At 35.0% G+C, this 20,630-nt stretch overlaps 1 protein-coding gene and 1 long non-coding RNA gene across 5 annotated transcripts in view; one reads left to right on the plus strand and one right to left on the minus strand.

Moving 5' to 3' along the window:
- Positions 1 to 20,630, minus strand: part of ROBO1 (roundabout guidance receptor 1) — a 1,183,344-nt gene that overhangs the window by 770,129 nt on the left and 392,585 nt on the right. The window lies entirely within an intron of this gene.
- The window catches only part of LOC129058507 (uncharacterized), a 43,883-nt gene continuing 25,240 nt past the window's right edge, over positions 1,988 to 20,630 (plus strand). Inside the window, exon 1 of the long non-coding RNA XR_008523647.2 lies at positions 1,988 to 2,129. This is a non-coding gene — a long non-coding RNA (uncharacterized LOC129058507). The remainder of the gene's footprint in view (positions 2,130 to 20,630) is intronic.

Raw genomic sequence — 20,630 nt, forward strand, 5'->3', positions numbered from 1 at the left:
AACAGGGTGTTATGATGTAAGTTATATATATATATAAAATATTATCTATAATAATGTGTTATATATATATTATTTAAGTTCTGGGCTAAATGTGCAGAATGTGCAGGTTTGTTACATAGATATACATGTGTCATGGTGGTTTGCTACACCTATCACCCCATCATCTAGGTTTTAAGCCCCACATGCATTATGTATTTGTCCTAATGCTCTCTCTCCCCTTGCCCCTGCTCCGATTGGCCCCAGTGTGTGATGTTCTCCTCCCTGTGTCCATGTGTTCTCATTGTTCAACTCCCACTTATGAGTGAGAACATGCGGTGTTTGGTTTTCTGTTCCTGGGTTAGTTTGCTGAGAATGATGGTTTCCAGCTTCATCCATGTCCCTGCAAAGGACATGAACTCATTCTCTTTTTATGGCTGCATAGTATTCCATGGTGTATATATGCCACATTTTCTTTATCTAGTCTATTATTGATGGGCATTTGGGTTGGTTCCAAGTCTTTGCTATAGTAAATAGTGTTGCAATAAACATATGTATGCATGTGTCTTTATAATAAAATGATTTATAACCCTTTGGGTATACAACCAGTAATGAGATTACTGGGTCAAATGGTATTTCTGGTTCTGGATCCTTGAGGAATTGACACACTGTCTTCCACAATGGTTGAACTAGAAATTAATAATCAACCTGCCAGATATAGCTTCTGGAAACATATTTGAATACCTATTTCCAGAAGACAGAATTTAAAGTTTCAAATAAATATAAGCTAATGGACCCTTTAGAAAATTTAGAAACAGGTAAAAGAAACGAAGGTAATGTGTAGTTATATTCCATTTACATAGTAGATGGAAAGTGATGCACAAGAGAAACAGAAGATAAGGCAGGCCAGGTTATTCATAGAAAATATAAAACTGGCTGAGGAAATTTTGAATTTATGTAAAGACACAGAATACCAAAATGCACATGCAAACATGTGAAAAAAAAATTGGTTCTTGAAGGAATACGAAATGCAGAGGGTAATATATAAACATTGAGGATGAAGAGAGTATGTGAGAACAAAATAATGTATTTTGAGACTGTTATGGACTGAATATTTGTGTCCCCTGAATTTGTGCAGTGAATCCCTAATCTCCAAGGAGGCAGAATTTGGAGATGTGGCCGCTAAGGAAGCAATTAAAGTTAAATGGATTTATAAGGGTGGGCCCCTCATCTGATAGGATTAATATTCTAGTGCAGTGGTCCCTAACCTTTCTGGCACCAGGGACCAGTTTCTTGGAAGACAATTTTTCTACCAACTTGTAGGGGATGGTTTTGGGATGAAACTGTTCCACGTCAGATCATCAGGCATTGGATTCTCATAGGGAGCAGGCAACCTAGATTCCTCACATGTGCAGTTCACAATAGGGTTTGTGCTCCTATGAGAATCTAGTGCCAGAGCTGATCTGACAGGAGGTGGAGCTCAGTGGGTAATGCTCGTTCACCTGTCACCTGCCACTTACCTCCTGCTATGAGGTCTGGTTCTTAACAATCCATGGATTGGCACCAGTCCACAGCCAGGGTGTTGGGGACCCCTGTTCTAGCATTCTTTTTTTTTTTTTTTTGAGACAGAGTCTTGCTCTGTTGCAAGGCTGGAGTGCAGGAGCACGATCTCAGTTCAGTGCAACCTCTGCCTCCCAGGTTCAAGCGATTCTCCTGCCTCAGCCTCCTGAGTAGCTGAGATTACAGGCGGATGCGCCACCACACCCAGCTAATTTTTTTGTATTTTTAGTAGAGATGGTGTTTCACCATGTTGGCCGAGATGGTCTTGATCTCTTGATCTCGTGATCTACCCTCCTTGGCCTCCCAAAGTGCTGGGATTACAGGAGTAAGCCACCGCGCCTGGTCTCTAGCATTCTTATAAGGAGAGACGGGGGAGTGCTGGCTTGAATGTGCTCACGTGCTCTCTCTCTCTCTTTCTCTCTCTCTCTGCCCTGCCCGCTACCCCTCAGAGAAACACATACACACACAAAAGACGTCATGTGAGGACATCGTCAGAAGGTGAGAAGCTGGCCATCCACAAGTCAGGAAAAATGCTTTCACCAAAAACTGAATTTACCAGCATCTTGATCTTGGACTCTCCAGTTTCCAGAACTGTGAGAAAATACATTTTTTTTCATTATTTGAGTACATTAATGTGTTAGCTATAGCATATTATATAACATGTAAAACATAGTCTATAGAAGCATTGTATACTAAAATATAGATGGTATATTAGTATGTTGTAAAAAATAGTATTTTTTTCTTTTATCTTCTTTTACCTTTTTTATTTTAGTTTCGGGGGTACATGTGCAGGTTTGTTATATGGGTTTATCAGGTAATACTGGGGTTTGGGTTTCTGTTGAACACATCACACAAAGAGTGAACCAGAAAACACATTTCTGTTTACTGATGAATTAGTTATTTTTCAAACGACCCAATCTGTGGTATTTTGTTACAGCAGCCAGAGTAGACAGAGGCTGCAGTTGTGTTTAATAATAAGCTTTAGGTTTACTTAAAATACAAGTTCTAACATTTTTATTTAAAAATCTGTTCAATATTTGTAACTACCAAGAAGCAAAGCTAATGATGTCTAGTTAAATGTGTTTCATGCTTGAAGTATCTATTTCATTGTTAATATGTAAAACACGTTTTTTTTCCTTATGTGTAATCTGTGTGTCTCTTGAGGGGGTTCCTTGTCTACCCATTATTCCTTCACTTTGCCTTATTTCTGACCCAGAATGTATGCAGCAGATGAACTAATGTATTAATCTCTTTTACAAGACTTTGAAGACTGCTTTAATTCTAAACAGCTTCAATAAAATGGGGATAACACTTCACAAATGTTTCTCTATTATCATACCTAGCAAGCATAGCTAGTCAACAAGCTGTGTTCCTCAGATACACACAGAAAAACTGAAATTCTACAGAGAACAATAAATAAATTTTTTAAATACTGAGCCACTGAAACTCTGCCATTTTCATAAAATTATGGCATTGTATCTGATCTTTAGTATTTGTAATAGGATAGCCTTCAGCTTATTTGACAAAGATCCTCTGAAGTGAATTTATTGTGTGCAATTTATTCTAGACCATGAATGAATTAACTTACCTTTGAGCCTTTCTTGGATATGAAGCCAAAAGGGAACATAGCCATTTAAGAATCTTAGTTCAATAAAAGCTCCCAAATGCAAAATTCAGCATTCTGGGTCACTATGTGGATTTAAAACATCCCTTGGGGACCTTTAGATCTATAAAGCAATCAACTGATTACTCTTATCCATTTATGCTATTTTCCCTCATGCATCTGGGGTTTTAATTGGCTTTTTATCTTGTATTGACTATTTGATAGGACCATAATTGTTATTTTTTAATTTAGTAATTATATCATAAGATTCTATTGAAAGCAAATTTCAGTTAACTGTGTAAGAACTACATAGAAAAGTGATGGGAATGAAAAGGGCATTTTAAAAAGTGGAACAAAAGATAAAGTATCAGTCATGGAACCTCTTCAGAGTGAAATTTGGAGTTCCTTCCTTTTGTGTATTGAGGCTGGTGTTTCAGCTGAATTTATCACCCAATTCCTATAACAGTTTCAAATATATTAGTCTCTTGTGAAATATGTAAATGAGTATCTAGTTAAAATTCTGAAAATAATTTCACAGACACCTGGATAGAAAATATAATAAATATTCTTAGAGCTCAGACGTTCTTTCACATGAATATGTTTTAAAATAGAATGATAGGTATATGGTTTAAAATACAGACTCTAACTCTCTCTTCTTTAGAAAGAGGAAATCTCCCCTCAAGCTACTTAATGACATTGACCAATGAATATAAGTGATTAATTCTTAAAAAGAAGAAAAACTGATATCTGTTTTTTATTTCATTTATTTGGAGAGGGCAATCATTAAAATGCAAACAACTTTGGTTTAATTTGATAATATATTTGAACCATAAGATATGTGCATATTTTAAATAGCCATGCTTAAAAAGGATTAGTTGCCATATAAGCTGACATTTGCTACACAAGTATTGACCACATGTAAAATACTTTAATGGTTATGCTATTTACTTTTAGTACTTAGTCTTTTGTAGAAATGCTGCATTTCAAAATCAAGATTGTTTTATTTTTGCCATTCAAAAAAATTCTATATTCTAGAAGTTACTTTTGCTTAAGTTGGAATAATAGTTGAGCTTGTATTCCATTTTTTTCTAATTCATATTAACTAAATTAATACAATCAGACTTTAGCTCTAGGCAAAGGACTTTAGCATATGTGTTTTTATTCTCACTGAATATACTTAAATTAAGTTTTCTCAATAAAATTTTGCATTTGTCCATCCTTTTACTTATTTATTCAACATTTATTTATTCAGTGCCAGCTATGTACAAAACATAGTTCTAAAAAATCACAGGAAGACAAACTTTGTGTCTTCAAATCTACTATGGAAAATCAGGTAGTCAACAAACACCCACATTATAAAGGAGGGTTAATCAAATGGCTTAATTGGATTTGAATCTAGAGAGATATGGGAAAGATGCCTCTTATTTGGAGATTCATAAGAAATCTCACAGTGTTCTGTGGATTGTGAAGACATACAGATTGGCACCTCAACAGATGAGAAGAAGATAGACAGAGTTGGGAAGAGGAGGAAGGACAAGCAAGAGGTGCTAGAAAAACTGAGTCTACTATGGCATGGACTCCAGAAAATGACCAGCAGCCCAAGGGATGGATGGAAATTGATACTTCTTAATGTATGATGGGATTTTTACTATTCATTAGACGGAGGAGTGGACATCCATGCCAGTTCCAGAGCAATAGCAAAGGCCCAGTAAGGAAAATATCTGTGTGTTAATTCTAATGATCAGAGTTGAAATAGTCACCAGCCAGTGGCCCTGAAGATAATTACATACTCTATTTCCTGCAGATAAATTTGATGCTTCTCAGGGCCCCAGCCAAGATTGCATCTCAGATGATGGCCAGGAAAGAAGTTTCCAAGGGGACCTTAGTCAAGCGTACTGGAAATATCCCTGGAGGAGATGAGAAAACTAATATTGTAGACAGGTCAACGGAATAGCAATGGACTCAGTCCTCGCTATATTAACAATGTTAAGATTTTGAAGAGTAGGAAACAAAAGCTGGGAGAAATTAGGTTAACTGCTTAATACACACACTACCAGAAAATGATACAATTAGATCTTAAACCTGTTCTGGGCAACAAAAGGCTTGAGTTTAAAGTCTAGTTTTATCATTTCCTAGTTGTGTGACATTGAGCAATTAGCTTAGACCAGGTTTGGGTCTGAGTACCGTGAACATGCCCAGAAGTTAGAGGCCAGGTGATATCCACAGGACTGAAGGATTTTTCCTGCTGTGGTAGTCGGTATCTACATTGTACATCATTTCCAATCCGTGCAACCTGACTAAGCTTAAATAACTAAAGTGTGCTATTTGAATATATTGCTGCACTATTTACAATATTTTGAAAACCTCTTAATTTCTGAGTTTACACAATTCATTTTTGAGCCATTCAACCCATTGGAAATCATGTGAAAATTACACAAATTGCCTTATTTCCCAAACCTCTTCATACTTTATGACACTACTCACATCTAGTTACTAATGCAGGGTCAGGTGGAGGCTGGCAGTAGGACTAGGCATCTACAATGCTTGTTTTCAGAAGTCTTTGTCCCTTAAGATCTTTCTTTTATGTTTTATGAATAATTCTAATTCCATAATTTAAATATATTCATCTCTTCCGTGTTAGAATGAAAATACATGATGGGTAGTGATATGGTTTGGCTGTGCCTCCACCCAAATCTTGTCTAAATTGTAGCTCTTGCAATTCCCATGTGTTGTGGGAGGGAACTGGTGTGAGGTAATTGAATCATGGGAGCAGGTCTTTCCTGTGCTGTTCACGTGATAGTGAATAAGTCTCAGAAGATTTGATGGTTTTATTTCCCTGCACACGCTTGCCTGCCACCATGTAAGACGTGCCTTTGCTCCTCATTCACTTTCCACCATGATCGTGAGGCCTCCCCAGCCATGTAGACTGTGAGTCAATTAACCCTCTTTCCTTTATAAGTTACCCAGTCTTGGGTATATCTTTATTAGCAGCATGAGAACAGACTAATACAGGTAGTATTTTAAAGGTAGTAAAAAGGAGTTTGATAGTCCTTTTCAAACTTATCTTTGAGGACAGCACTTGATAGGAAGGAATGAATAAAGAGATTGTCTCCAAGGAAACCAAGAAAAGAACAAGATGTAAGCTTTCTTCTACCACTTCAACTTTCACTGGTATAATAATAGAAACACATACATGCAACCACAGCACTGTTTGGGGGAAATAAAAATATATAATTAGATAATTAAGCAAATATATAGCAGAGCTCTAAAACAGTAAAGGAATTAAAAGGTGAACCAGCTGAAGAAGGCAAGTTTTTCAAACCACTGAGAAACATGACACCTACTTATTGTATTTGTGGCCTTTAAAAAAAACACATTATTTTCATCTTTATATGGTGACCCCCCTAATTTATTAAAAAAGAAAAAAAGACACACAATTCTTTCAAATACATGTCAAGCCATATTTAAAGATGTTATTTAATCTGTTGCCAGAGTATTAAAAACTTCATTATTCTGACACCTAAAGTGTTCTGGCATAAATTAAAAATTTAACAGCTTTTCTCCAATAATTTCTTGACAGAATATTACATTTTACAAATAATACAATCCTGCCAAATATCTTTGAGGAAACAGCAAGGGGATTTCTACTTCTACAATTGTTTGAATACGAAATGATTTTTAGTAGTAGCTGGAGATCTAATTGAGCAACGAACAGAAAAACCATTTCAGAACCACTTTCCATTAGTAGAATTGCAACTCCTTTATTGTAAAATATTACCCTCCACTTTTTTCTAAATAATTTATTCGATGTAGTTTTTGCCTAATATTTATGTTTATCCTCTTCATTATACCCTGTGTCATATGTTATTTTGACCGCAGTTTCACTTCGTAATTCATCAGAGTTTGCACTAACAGAGAAAGGTGGTCATTAGGCACAGCCAAGAACTGTTCCTGCTCTATCTCTCTAGCTAGAGCCTCACTGCTCGTGTTTTGTGCATTCCAGCCACCCTTTACTGTCCATTTAATTTCATATATGAGTGATATGGTCTTGCTAGCACATCAGAGAAGATGAACCTAAAAATATTTTGAATGTTTACAACTTGATAATCCAAATATGTACACAAAGGACTTGACTATCTTAATTAAGCACATGAGCAGAGTTTGCAGGACAAAGGTAAAACACTGATTAATTGGAATGGCAGTCCTCAAGTTCTTGCTCATGCAAGTCCCTCAACACCCCTCCAACCTCTGCCCCCACCACTGTCCCTTTTTATCCTCCCATATATATACTTAACATTTTTATTACAGAGAAAGCAAATACTTGATGTTCTTTTAAGTTGTGCATTTAAGGCACATACTAGATCTCTATCTCTTATGGTCACACTCTCTCTCTCTCTCTCTCTCTCTGTCTCTCACTGTCACACATTCTCTCTCTCTTTCTCTCTCTCTCTGTCTCTCTCTGCTCTGTCCACTTTAGGCCTTAACCAGGGCTTGCCTAATAGCCACTCAGAAGGAACTAGTCTGGGAAACTCTCTTTCCCCTCGGTGCCAGCCTCCTGCACGGGCCTGTCTTCCTGTGCGCCATGCTGCAGTGCCTCCAGCATGTCTGCTTTCCTGGCGGCATTTGCTATTCAGCATTCTCCCCACCCTGTCAGAACTTACTGCTGCTGTGCTTTAATCCCTCAAGGTGTTGTTCTTTGTTCATCTTACCCATAAATTCATATGATAGGATATAGAATCCATGACTGCTTCATATAGATAAACTATTTGTATTTTGGCAAGAGTTTACTAAATTTTACTCTCAAACATGGACAAATAAAGTAGTTGATTTAGCTCTTCCAATCTTTTTCTCTGTTTTATGTTATTTCTTGAAACTAAGTGTAGGCTCCCTTGAGGGAGCGCTTTTATTATTTTCCTATTTTTAAATTGCATACATTAAGCTTTATATTTTCACGCCTTTACACCTTATATGCTCAGAAGAGAAGTAAACTTTTCCAAGAAACAACTATTGGTAATAGACTTTTGCATCTCCCACATCATATAGCATGATACTTTGGTGTATAAGACAACGAAAGAGCAATGGAGCAGGGAAAGGCTGAGCATCAGTTTCAGCTCTGCCTCTTTCTGTGTAACCCTGAACAAGCAAATCGCCCTGGAGCTTCACATTCCTCATCTGCAAAGCGAGTTTAATAGTACCTTCACTAACTAATGGTGAGGTCAGATAGTCACAAATGTTTCCCTCTGTGCTCTGAAGACACTATGTCAACATAAGCCGAATTGATATAATAGATTCACCATAAATCATTTAAGTTTTTGGAGGATAAGGTTAGCTAGTGGAACATTACACACGTACACTACACATGTCAACTCTTTACAGATACCTGTAAAGTCAACTCTTTACAGATAAGGCAAGTGTGGTCTAAAAGAGTGAAAATGTATTTCAAGACAAGATACTAAGGCTTGACTGTGGTAGTTACTGCTCTGGATTATGTTTTCATGCTCTCTCGATGAAATAACGTATTCCATTCTTGCCATGTTTTCACGGCCAGCAGAGCATAGTTCCTTGCTTCTTTGGGCTTGGTCATGTGGCTTTCTTTAGCCAGTAGGATGTTAGCAAACTTAACATCAGCACAGGATTAAATGTGATTCTCAGTTTTGGTGTGATCACTATTGCTCTTATAATGTCCATGAGTTCATCATGTCTGGTAGGCATTATCCCTTCAGGTCAGAACCAGAATGAAAAGATATAAGTATACCTGATGACTGGTGCCAAACCTAAAGATACTTCAACTGGATCACATTAATATACCTTAAAACATAATTTCCACTTACCTTGTGATCTAAAAAACCTTAAGCCTACACTTTTGCACTTATATCGTAATTCACACTTATGGAATTGTTCATAATGTGGCTGAAAGGTAATATTGTAAGATAAGGCTATGTTTGTATTCATTTTTATTAAACATCTAATACTTTCATAGAAATTAATGCCATTTACTATATATTATGCCAGTGGCTTTTAAAGTATTGCCACCAGGCAACAAAAATCAGCCTCACTTGGATATTTCTAGAAATATAAAATGTTGAGCCCCATTGCAGACCCACTGAGACCAGAGCGCCAGTGGTTAATTCTGTAATTTGGTTTTAGCACGCCCTCAAGGTGATTTTGATGCATGCTAATGTTTAACCCTGTATTATATAACTATTTATTTAATTATTCATTTACTACAACAAAAACTGTGCCCATATGTTCCAATACAAATCATTGTTAGCACTATAATGTGTTCCTACTTCTTTTAATTTGTCTCCTGTAGATTCCTAACATAATTATTCTAACCCTTCCAATTTTCTCCATTTCTCAATCTCATTCTATTACTCCATGCATCATGTGATCTCCTTTCAACTTTCATTGAGAATAAAAGGGAGTTCCTTTCTCTTCCAGGTTTGTCACTCAATATGTTACTTTTACTATACCTACTCTTTACTCTTTTCCTTCAATTATAGGAAAGGATTGTCATTTTTCCTTGTAAAACTCTATCTTTCCCAAGATTATACAGTTAATCCCTCTATGCAAGTGGCTAGTATAGCCTCTTTTTCCCTTGTCTGTTCCTCCCAATTTGCAAATGTATAAAATGGGAAAAATGATCCAGTCTGCTTTCTAGCTACCAAGTCATCAGCACCCATTGCTTTAATATTTTACCATTGACTCAAAATTCTTTGCTATATAATGTCTATCCCTATTATACTCTTGCAATTTTGAACAATCTCCACTGAGATTCCTGATGAAGATTATGGTCACTTTTAGTTTGCATTTTGCTAACCTTTTCTCAGGTAATTGAAATTTAATTTAATTTAATATGGTAGATTACTATGGTAATTATTTGAAAATATGGTAGATTGATTCCATTGATGGTCTGAATTAATGACTTCCCTATGTTGTGTCCTATCCAGTGCGATTGAGACTGCTTCCATCGAGAGCCGAAGTCCATTTTCCCATCCCTTAAATCTAGGCTGGCTTTGTGACTCACTCTGACTAATAAAAGGTGGCAGAAGTGACAGTGTGCCAGTTCTGAGTCAAAGCCTTGAGAAGCTTTGAACCCTTATGCCTGCTCTCTTATAACCCTGCCTCTGCCATGAGAACAAGACTGTGCTATCTTGAGTGAGAAGTATTAGAGATCATGTGGGACTGAGACTGAGATGCCACTAGACTAGAGAGCTTTCAGCACACCCTCCATTGGGTTGCAGATATATGAGTGAGCCCAGCTGAATTATAGTAAGATGTGTCTAGACCAGTAGACACAGCAAGACGACTCCAGACTTTGGTAAAATAAGAAATGCGGGCCGGGTGCGGTGGCTCACGCCCGTAATCCCAGCACTTTGGGAGGCTGAGGCAGGTGGATCACAAGGTCAGGAGATGGGGATCATCCTGGCCAACATGGTGAAACCCCGTCTCTACTAAAAAATACTAAAATTATCTGGGTGTGGTGGCAGGTACCTGTAATCCCAGCTACTTGGGAGGCTGAGGCAGGAGAATTGCTTGAACTCATGAGGCAGAGGTTGCAGTGAACCGAGACCATGCCATTGCACTCCAGCCTGGAGACTGAGTGAAACTCCGTCTCAAAAAAAAAAAAAAAAGAAAAGAAAAGAAATGCTCGTTATAAGCCAAAAGTTTTAGTATAATTTATGATGCAAAAATAGCTGACTAATATGAAAATAAAACTATTTTCTATAGCATAATTCTTGGCCATAGTTGTCACTATCACTGTTTTTCCATCCCTGTAAACTGTGGTAACTTATTCCACATGTATTCAGCTGCCACTTCCTGTATGAGTTTTGTTTTATAGCATCATCATTAGCCCTAAAGTCTCACTTAAACTCTAGCCTAGTGTAATGGAACTGCATTTAGATTATGGTCAGGGTCCAATAACAGGGCTTAAGGCAAATTTGCAGAGTCAACATCATCTTTGAAACTTTATTAGTTTTCCTACAGAAAATTCATGTTTTCATATGTAAAATGCTATATATTAATATGTAGGTATATATATATAATTATAGTAATATGCATGTTATCAAGAGTACATATCCCAGATAAAATTTTGTACATCTTTTCAAATTTAATATATTTGAAATGGAACTTAATATTTTCTCCAAATACTCTGACTCCCTATATCCCTACAACCGTATTTTCTCATTTTTCACAATCATTTTCTAATCTTTAATCCATCTCTTATATTTACTTAGATATCTTTAATCTCCATTTCTACTGCCACCAGTCTAGTCTAACTGTTATCACCTAACACCTGAATTATTGAATCTTTCATCAGGGATGAAGATAAAGCATGATCATCAAAACAGATCTTAGATTACATTGGAGAAATAGGTAGCACTTTGAATGACACAATCAGGATGCTATACTCCATTCTCTTTTCCTGAACATTGAAAAGTTAGCAATGAATTAAAACTCTCAAAAATAAACTTTATCAAGAATATATTTTTTAAAAAGTGCACTTAATTTTTACAAACCTACTGTACAACTTATAATTTAAAAATCTAGCACGAAGAAATAGAGGTAGAAATAGTGATGAAGTTATAATGAAGGAAAAATCAATGAGTTTATCTGGCTAACACATAGAATTTGTGTAGGGAAGCATTTGGAATATAAATTTTCACAGAGGTGACGTGACAAGATATTCAAGAGTCTTGAATGCTGGGCTAAAGATAGACAACTATTACATTATAATAGATGCTGCTAATTAATTTAAATAATTTTCTGATGAATAATCTGATAATATTGAATAAAGCTTTGAGATACAGGGCAGGACCTAATGTTTCCTAGGCTAGATGCTGTTAAAAATTAAGTTGAAGGTATGATTCTTAATAATGGTACTTTTTGTAACATTTTCTCTTAGACATTTGACCATTGAACTAAATCTCATTACAGTCTCAATCTACATCCTAAAGTTTTTGGCCAATAACTAGTGTGTTTTGATACACGATATCTATTTCCTGAAAGCAATCCCTTATTTCTGTATTTATCCTCTATTCTCAATTCCTTGTAATCAACTTTTAGTTGATTTGGAGCACAGGTGATGAGGCACGTATTTAGATGGTGGTATTTTCCAGGAGACCTGGGTACTTCAGCTGTTTTCCTCTTACACAGAATCTATCTCCTAAGAAACAGAAAGGGGAAACAGCTTTGTGGAGGATTCAAGTAACCTTCCACACCAAGGACAGTTGAAAGAGTTGATGCTAATAAACTATGGAAGATATGATTCACATTGAAAAAGAAGAGTTCTCAATGGGCTGCTGGGTAGAAAAGGAGTTACCTATTAGCAATTCAAAGAGAGCTTCCTATTATACAAATCTTTATATGTAGGTTAATTGCCTGCCAAGATTTCCTTTTAAATCAAAGTTAAAGTATGCAAGATCAATGCCATACAATGAAATGTCATTATTTTTGACTACCTGAAATGCTGCATAGAGATTTTGTACTGATTTTATTCCACTAGGGAGCTGTGAGTATTCTTTTATTTTATTGATTATTATTATTACGATTTTAATACTGAAAGGTTGATAGTAAAATGAGAAAAAAATTTCCGTAAGATTTACCATGTTTAAAACTGTCAAAATAAATTGTTTGATCAACATTTTTTTTCTGATTGAAATATAATAAGTGGGTTTGGAACAGTTAAAAGCAAAGTAAAAAATGGACCTGGAGGTGCAATTTTATTGTGATTCTTAACTTAAGGATGGTATGTTACAAACACACTCACAACAGTCAGTCTCATCTCTTTGTTCCTTTCAGTTTTGCTTTTCTTTAGGAATTGGAACGAAGCCACATTTTTTTTTGTTGTTCACTTCCTGCGCCATGCATTCCCCAGAAAGTAACATTTTTTACTCACTATTAATCTACCAAAAAAGTAGGCATGACAGTTTCCATATCCCTTGCAAAATTCATGTACTCAGTTAACCCATGCCTCACTTGAATTTCATACCAGTAATTTTCCTTTCTTTCTTTAGCTAAGTTTCATTAGATGAATTGCCAGCATAGATGTCTGGGCAGGTCAGATACCTTTCCCTTTAACTGTGAACTGAGCTTTAGTTCTTTGTGATTTACAGTAAAAATGCTCAGTAATCAACCTTTGTAAAAAATCAGATTATACACCAAAGTAATAATTTGTGCCATATGCCCTACTTAATTAGTTATTTATTTTGATAATTAACTATTGGTTAATTTAGAGATAATTTCACTTTTTTTTCCTAACAGATGGGCTGGGTATATCACATATGCAGCGTATCAAAATATCTTGTCCATTTAAAAACAAGCTATTCGGAGCAATAATCTGAAGCCAAGAAGAAAATACTGATAGTTTAACTTGACATTTAACAATATTCCAGAATTAAAGAAAATATCTTATACTTTTATTATTTTGCTTTTCTTAAAGTCAATATTATATTCTACAAACGATGAATAGTTTGAATGTGTTATTTTTCATTTTGTCACACTGCATCTACTAAGTTTAAAATTCTACTTTTTGAATTCTCCATCTGAATAGAAAATACAATGATCAAAATTGCTTTCTGCATTTTTTGTCTTAAATTACATAGTAAAAGTAAACCTAAGATATATATAAAACCAAATATAAGCATTGATGAAAGCAACATGTAAACAGGTATTTATCTGTTATATGTGTATATTATGGATTAAAGAGTAACTATATAAGAATTGGAAAAATGAAGAAATTAGAAGGAAGAAAGCACATAAACCCAAGAAACTCCTATAAGGCAATGAACAGAGAAGTGTTTTAAAATTATGTTATTATAAGGTAGATGAGGCTTTATTTTCAAACAGTAAAGTTGAGTTTAATTTTAAATGCTTCCTTTAAATGTTTACTCGCTTAATCTCTTTTAGCAAGTTAAATTATGATAAGTCCTAGATGTTGCATTACAATCTGTTTATGTTATAGGAAGTTAAACGTATACACACATAAGCATACACATGTTTTTAAAAGTATGTCTGATAATATTCATAATTACATGGGGGTAAACATTATGGATCTGTTAAACTAAGAATACTTTATCTCAAAACATTCTGCTTTAAGAAAAGAATACATAAATCTCAGTCATCACTAAGGAAATCTCCAATACAGGAAAGTTATGCATCTTCTCTTCTTTTCTTACACAGGAAGGATGACAGAAAAAACTGCTGTCTGAAATTTCACTGATAGAATATTTTCAGTTTGATGATACTACACAAATTGCAATAATGTCTGAAAGTTAAAGTTAGCTGAATTTAAAGTTTCTGAATTTAAGGGTACCATGAAAAACCTTTCTTGCCTGGAGTCATATGTTCAGAAGAATCTGTCTTAAATATGAATGAGAACAATTTTCATTCTTTAGGAATTTCACTATTTGTATTTCTTAAATTTGGACACATGAAGTTAAATTTTAAAAATTGTAAACTAATGCGTACTATGTCAATATTAAATGGCTTCAGTTATTTGAATCTTTCTGTATATATCTAATCCTGAATCCTATGTCTCCTTATGTGTAAATGTTATCACAGATGTTTGAAAATAGCTTGTTTTAGGAATGCAAATTCAAGAAGTTTATGACCATGGCGCCTGGAGCTGAAGAGTATGGGGTGGTATGTTGGTGAAGATAAACTCTTGCTAAACAGGATTTTTAAAAATAACTCAGTATCATCATTGTAATGTTACACTACTGCACAAAATATCTTCATGCCTTCATGTGTTATCTTTCCGCAAGACCAGCTAATCCTAAAGGCGACATAAAGCTTGCTGGATAAAAATGTGGAACCTGAGACTTTCATGCAATAATCAGTTGTGACCTTAAAACTTCTTGCTAACACCCCTAGACTGAATGCTAGACTTCTGTAAAAGAAAGAAACTCTTTTAGTCTTCATGAATCCGTTGCTACCTGGTAGACATGGAATAAACAAAAATGACTTCACTGGCAGAATCACTGTCAGGGGAAAGAAATTAACAAACAAACATTTAATAAAAAAAATACCTGGGAAGAAACAGAAAAACTCAATGGAGATAGTTTCAAGAAATACAAATCTTCAAATGGTATAGGCTATAATAAAAAGTCAACTTTTATACTGCAGGTTTACAAAGAACAATCTAAATGCTCTCTACACATTTAAATTATTCTCTCTTGAAAAACATTGAACAAGGCCTGATATTAAATTCGATCTGAATTTTTTGCTTTTGATAGTTTTGGGAAAATAACATAAAATTGTGAAGTCATCTTTATATTAGTCCTCAATATAGTATGAAAAATAGCTCAGTATCAAAATGCCTGGACACTACAATATTATAGTGATAGATTTTAACCAAGACTGTTTTTTACATGAACTACCTGAGTGTATTTTAATTAGAAACAGACATATCAGAATATGTGATTTAAACTAAAAAAAATGGAAAAAAACTTACTGTGAACATCAGTTTGATAGAACTCTAGGGAGTTTTATTTGCCTACTAATTTATTTATATAAATAATTTTTATTTTTGTACAAACTCAATGACTATGTAATGGTGAATTTAAAAACAGGGAAGAGGAAGGAAAATAAAATTTATAGATATTCTAATAATATTCAGGTTTTTCTATTCATAAATGGGAGAAGGAATAGCAAATTTGAAACTATGGAGTTTTTACCATCAACGTATAAAGTAAGGTCAAGCAATACTATGTAATTAGTTTTCAATGAGACTTGTATTCTTGGTCAGTTATTGTGCTAAATGCAAGGCAACGAAAGATGACTGAGGGATGTTTGTTGTTCTCACATTGCAGCTGACAGGGCATTCAAGCAGAGGGCTAACATGGATGAAAGTGTAGATGCAAGACAGGGCAGCCCAGCCAGCAGATGCTAAAATACCCAGGGCAGCTTGACGCATTGCTTATGAGATAAGAAACGATACTTCCAAATAAATGCTGCCTATACTAAGATGAATAGATGAGAATTATGTCACAGAGAATTTTGAAGCCAGAAGCAGGATTGTGGGCTTTATTCTTCAGTGCAGTGGAGTACCCACACTCTACAGAATATGAAAGGTGACGCAGTGGGGCATTGAAAAGAAAAAACAATCCTATCTTATTGTTATTTTGCATCACAAAAAAAGAGAAGAAATTAAGCTTCACTCTTATGTATTACAGAGATTTACAGTGACTTCTCAGCCAGGGATATGTCAGAATGGTGACTTGTTATACAGGAGAAGGCAGAGCTCACTGGGGTAGCATCACAATTTTGAGATGTAGAAGGGATGACAAAGTGGGCTTCTCCTTCATCTATTTGCTTTTAGCACTTTTTGAACTATTATATTTTAGAGGCATCCAGGGAAGAGAATTTGGGATTACCATATTTAGTTTTAACTAAATTAGACCTCATAAAATGGGCATGTGCATGACAACATTCTTACAAAGAGAGTACAGGTTGATGATAATACAAATAATGCCAGTATAAGTAAACCAGAAAATGACAGTAGCAAAAAATTTGTAGCAGTAACTATTATTAGTATTAGACTGAGCCCTTTGTCAACAACATTAAAAAGTGAAAAACAAATGGCTATATAAAATTTTTAAAAGATTGTGTAAAGATTGATATTTAAAAGAAGACTTCGCTTGCATGCATGATTTGTGCATATATACACATATATGCATATGTTATATATAATATATAAAATATATACAAATATAGTACATATTGCATATGCATGTTTTTGAAATATTAGCTAATGTTAGTAAAATGCCATCATGGTTAGCAAGTCTTTTTAAAAAGGGCTTATTTCATGTTGATCATTGATTTTAAATTCCCAGTTACTTTTTTATATCTATTACCATACCCTTCAGTGCAAGGATACATTTACATATTTTGTAAATAAATAGAAAACAAATATGTAGTAAGTACTCAAATTTAAAAAATGTGTAATGAAAGGTGGTAAAAATAGTTGTTAAAGACTCTGTCTAGAAAATAGAAAGCCATTAGAATAAAAGAACCAAATGTTTAAAACTTTGCAATAGCAATATTGTTCTGGTTGCATGTGCAGGAAAAATTAGAGTAGGATAATGGCTTTGAGAGGTGCTGCCAGATCCGATTCAATGTGACCTTTCATGTGGACGGCCTTATGAGCTCCTTGCAAATAAATGCTATGTTCTTTTAAAATTTGTATGCCCAGCAATTCTCACAGTGCTATATACACTGTGTGATATGGACCCATTGGAGGTGCCTGATGCGTATTTGTTAAACTGAACGGAATTCTCACAAACTAATTTCTTGGTTAAGCTATTAAAAGACTATTATCAACGTCATCTTTTGACTGATCTTTTATAGTGAAACTAAGATCTTCTATCTCTTTTCATAAAATATAATTGCTGCCATAATACTTGTATCCTTTCTTACACTAAAATTATCTATGTAACACATGACATATACTTGAGGTAAACTTAGAATGTAAGTGCTATGAAAGGGGAACATTCAATATTTATGCAACTACCTAAATAGAAAATGTGTTTTATCATATAATTAAAAAGGGATAGAGATATCCTCATAGATAGAGCCAAGAATTCTACTGTTATAGTATCTCTCTCTCTCCCACCTCCTCTAATCAGCACCTCTGGGGATGGGTGAGGGGGGCAGGTAGAGAGGGGAATCAGTCTGTTGGAACACCTTCACTCATAATAAAATAATTCTGTGGTATAATAGAGATCATCTCTCAAGTAGAAAAAAAAAAATTTAAAAATAAGGAACTAGCATTGCAGAAAAAAAAAATCACTCTGGTCAGAAGAACAGTTAGCCCTATAGTGAACTCCATGAGGCAGGCACACTTAAGCCCACTTTAGACGAGCTAAATGATATACACATGCACAGGTAATATAAAGAAAACTAGGCACCTAGGTTCAGAGTTTTAAACTTCTAGTCTGCTTTATGCTCTGAATATACAGAGAGAAAATATATTGTGTGGAATAATTAAGATTCTTCTCCATCTAGACTAATCCAAACATACCAGTTATAATTTCAGATACCTGAGACAGAGCAACAATAATCCCCAAAACTCATGCATGATGGGTATATATTTTGTCCCACAGTTAGAACCAAAAGCCAGATAAATCTTAAAAATTAAAAACAACATATTTGTTAATGCCAGCATAATTTAAAGAGAGGAAAAAAAGTAAACTTCATAAAGGTCTAACAATAGAATGATGTGTAAGTGTGTCACTAGCTAAATTAATAATAAAATTAATTATATATTTAGTATGATTTCAAGTATACTAAAATTTGGATGGGAGCAAGATTTCTTTGAATATAACTTTTGACTTTTGCATGATGTAAATCTTTTCCATATTAAAAATAATGCTCAATAAAATAGAATAAAAAACTAACCCTGAATTTGAATTTAACAAACAAACCTAACTACACATAAAATGAATAATATAACTACAAAGAAAAAAATATGTAATATAAGCACAGAATTCTGACTGTACACCTTTCACAGCGTAGCTTCTATAGACAAAAAGAAGTGCAAAGAAATGTTAAACTTCACTTGGTAGGTTTCTTGTTGTCAGTAGTGGTTCTTTGTGTGCATTGCAGGGTAGCACAAATAGATATATATTAGTATGGTTGAGAAACGAGATTCTCACTATGGGAAAGGGACCTACAAATATGGAATTGAGGAAAGAGGAAATAGAAAATATTAATCAACAAGAAAACACAAAATAACTAATCTGATTTGTAATAATAAGATTCAAAAAGAGAACAAAACAGAGTTTTGCTAATACATGACGCAGAATCAGCCATCAGGATCGGTCACTGTGAAGAGGCAACTTTGGCAGTGAGCTCTGAATATCTAAGTGTGGAACCATCCATGATCCAATATTGGAGAATCATGCACTCGATAGAGGAAAGAGCAAATATAGGAACAAACTTGTCACATGTGAAGTTTATATGTAACTAGTTTGTTGGAAACATAGTCCTGGAAGCTGTGTTTGAAAAAAAAAAAGGTGTGGTCCAGGTTAGAAAGAGTCCTATGGCCAAAGGAAGAATTTGGAGTTTTCATCTAAGTGAAACAAGATGCTTGGGACAGATTTAAGTAGGGAAGTGATGTGATTTCATTTATGTTTTTTAAGAATCATTTTGGTTTCTGTGTGAGAAGTGGATGATACTAAGAGCACAAGTGTGGATTAGGATGATAATAATGATGATGTAAAGAGGTGAAGTAATTTGGAATTATTTTAGAGATACAGTCAAATAGTATCTACTGATAGATTTGATGGGAGAGAATAAGAAATATCAATAAAAAATTCTATATTTTTTAACTTAAGCCAAAAGATGAATGGAAGTGCTGGATACTGGTATGGGAAAGATAAGGGGAGGACCAGATTGAGATGGAGCAGTGGGAAAATAAAATATTTTATATGGTCTGTGTAGTGCTTGAAATGCCTATTTTATATTCCACTGAGATTAAACAGGATACTGGCTCTGAAACAACAACAACAACAAAAAAAAAAAAGCAAAAAAAAAAAAAAATCCAGAGCTAGGTATGTAAGATTGAGAGTTAGAGATATATCAAAGACGTTTATTAGCAAGTGACTCTACAAGCTCATTTAGAGAAAGATTGCAGAGGACAGAAAACAAGCTTCAAGCTCAGGGGGCACACCAACATTTAGAGACTAGGAAAAAAAAGAAGACATATGAAAAGGATATTAAAGAATAGCTGACAAGGTAGGAAGAAAACCAGGTGTGTGTGGTGTGATGTCACGGAAGCCAAGAGATGAATATGTTTTAGGGAATGGACCAGTGTCCAGTGATGCTGAGCAGCCTTAGTAAGAGGCAAACAAAGAAGTGATCTGCATTCAACAATATGAAGATGGCTGAGGCTTATATGGGTGCATACACACCTAGGCAGAGGGAAAACGGTGAAGGGAGGAGATAGAGGAGCCTGAGGAGATAGAGGAGATTGGGAATGTGGGAAATCAAACTTAGGAGAAAAACATAGTAAAAATTGGCAGCCAAATTTGAGTACATATTTACCCTACTCACAAAGCAGTATTTTTAGTTTGGGCATGAACAGGGAATGAATGAGAGCATGGTAACTGAACAGCTGTGTTATGAAGACCTAAAATAGGATATGTTTAAGAATGGAGATGAAAGAAGAATGCTTTAGGAATACCCCAAAGCACTGCTTTAACAATTAGCATAGTTCTTAATGAGTTGTTAAAAATACTGGCCAAGGATGGTGGCTCATGCCTGTAATCCCAGCACTTTGGGAAGCCGAGGCTATAAGAAGATTGCTTGAGCCCCAGTCTGGGTAATATAGCAAGACCCTGTCTCTACCAAAAAAAATAAAAATAAAAATTTGGCCAAGTGTGGTGGCATCTGCCTGTAATCCCAGCTACTGAGGAGGCTGAGGCAGGAGGATCCCATGAGCCCAAGAGTTGGAGGCTATAGTGAGCTATGATCATACCAGTGCACT

The sequence above is a fragment of the Pongo abelii genome, chromosome 2, assembly GCF_028885655.2.
Source record: "Pongo abelii isolate AG06213 chromosome 2, NHGRI_mPonAbe1-v2.0_pri, whole genome shotgun sequence".
Lineage (NCBI taxonomy): Eukaryota > Metazoa > Chordata > Mammalia > Primates > Hominidae > Pongo > Pongo abelii.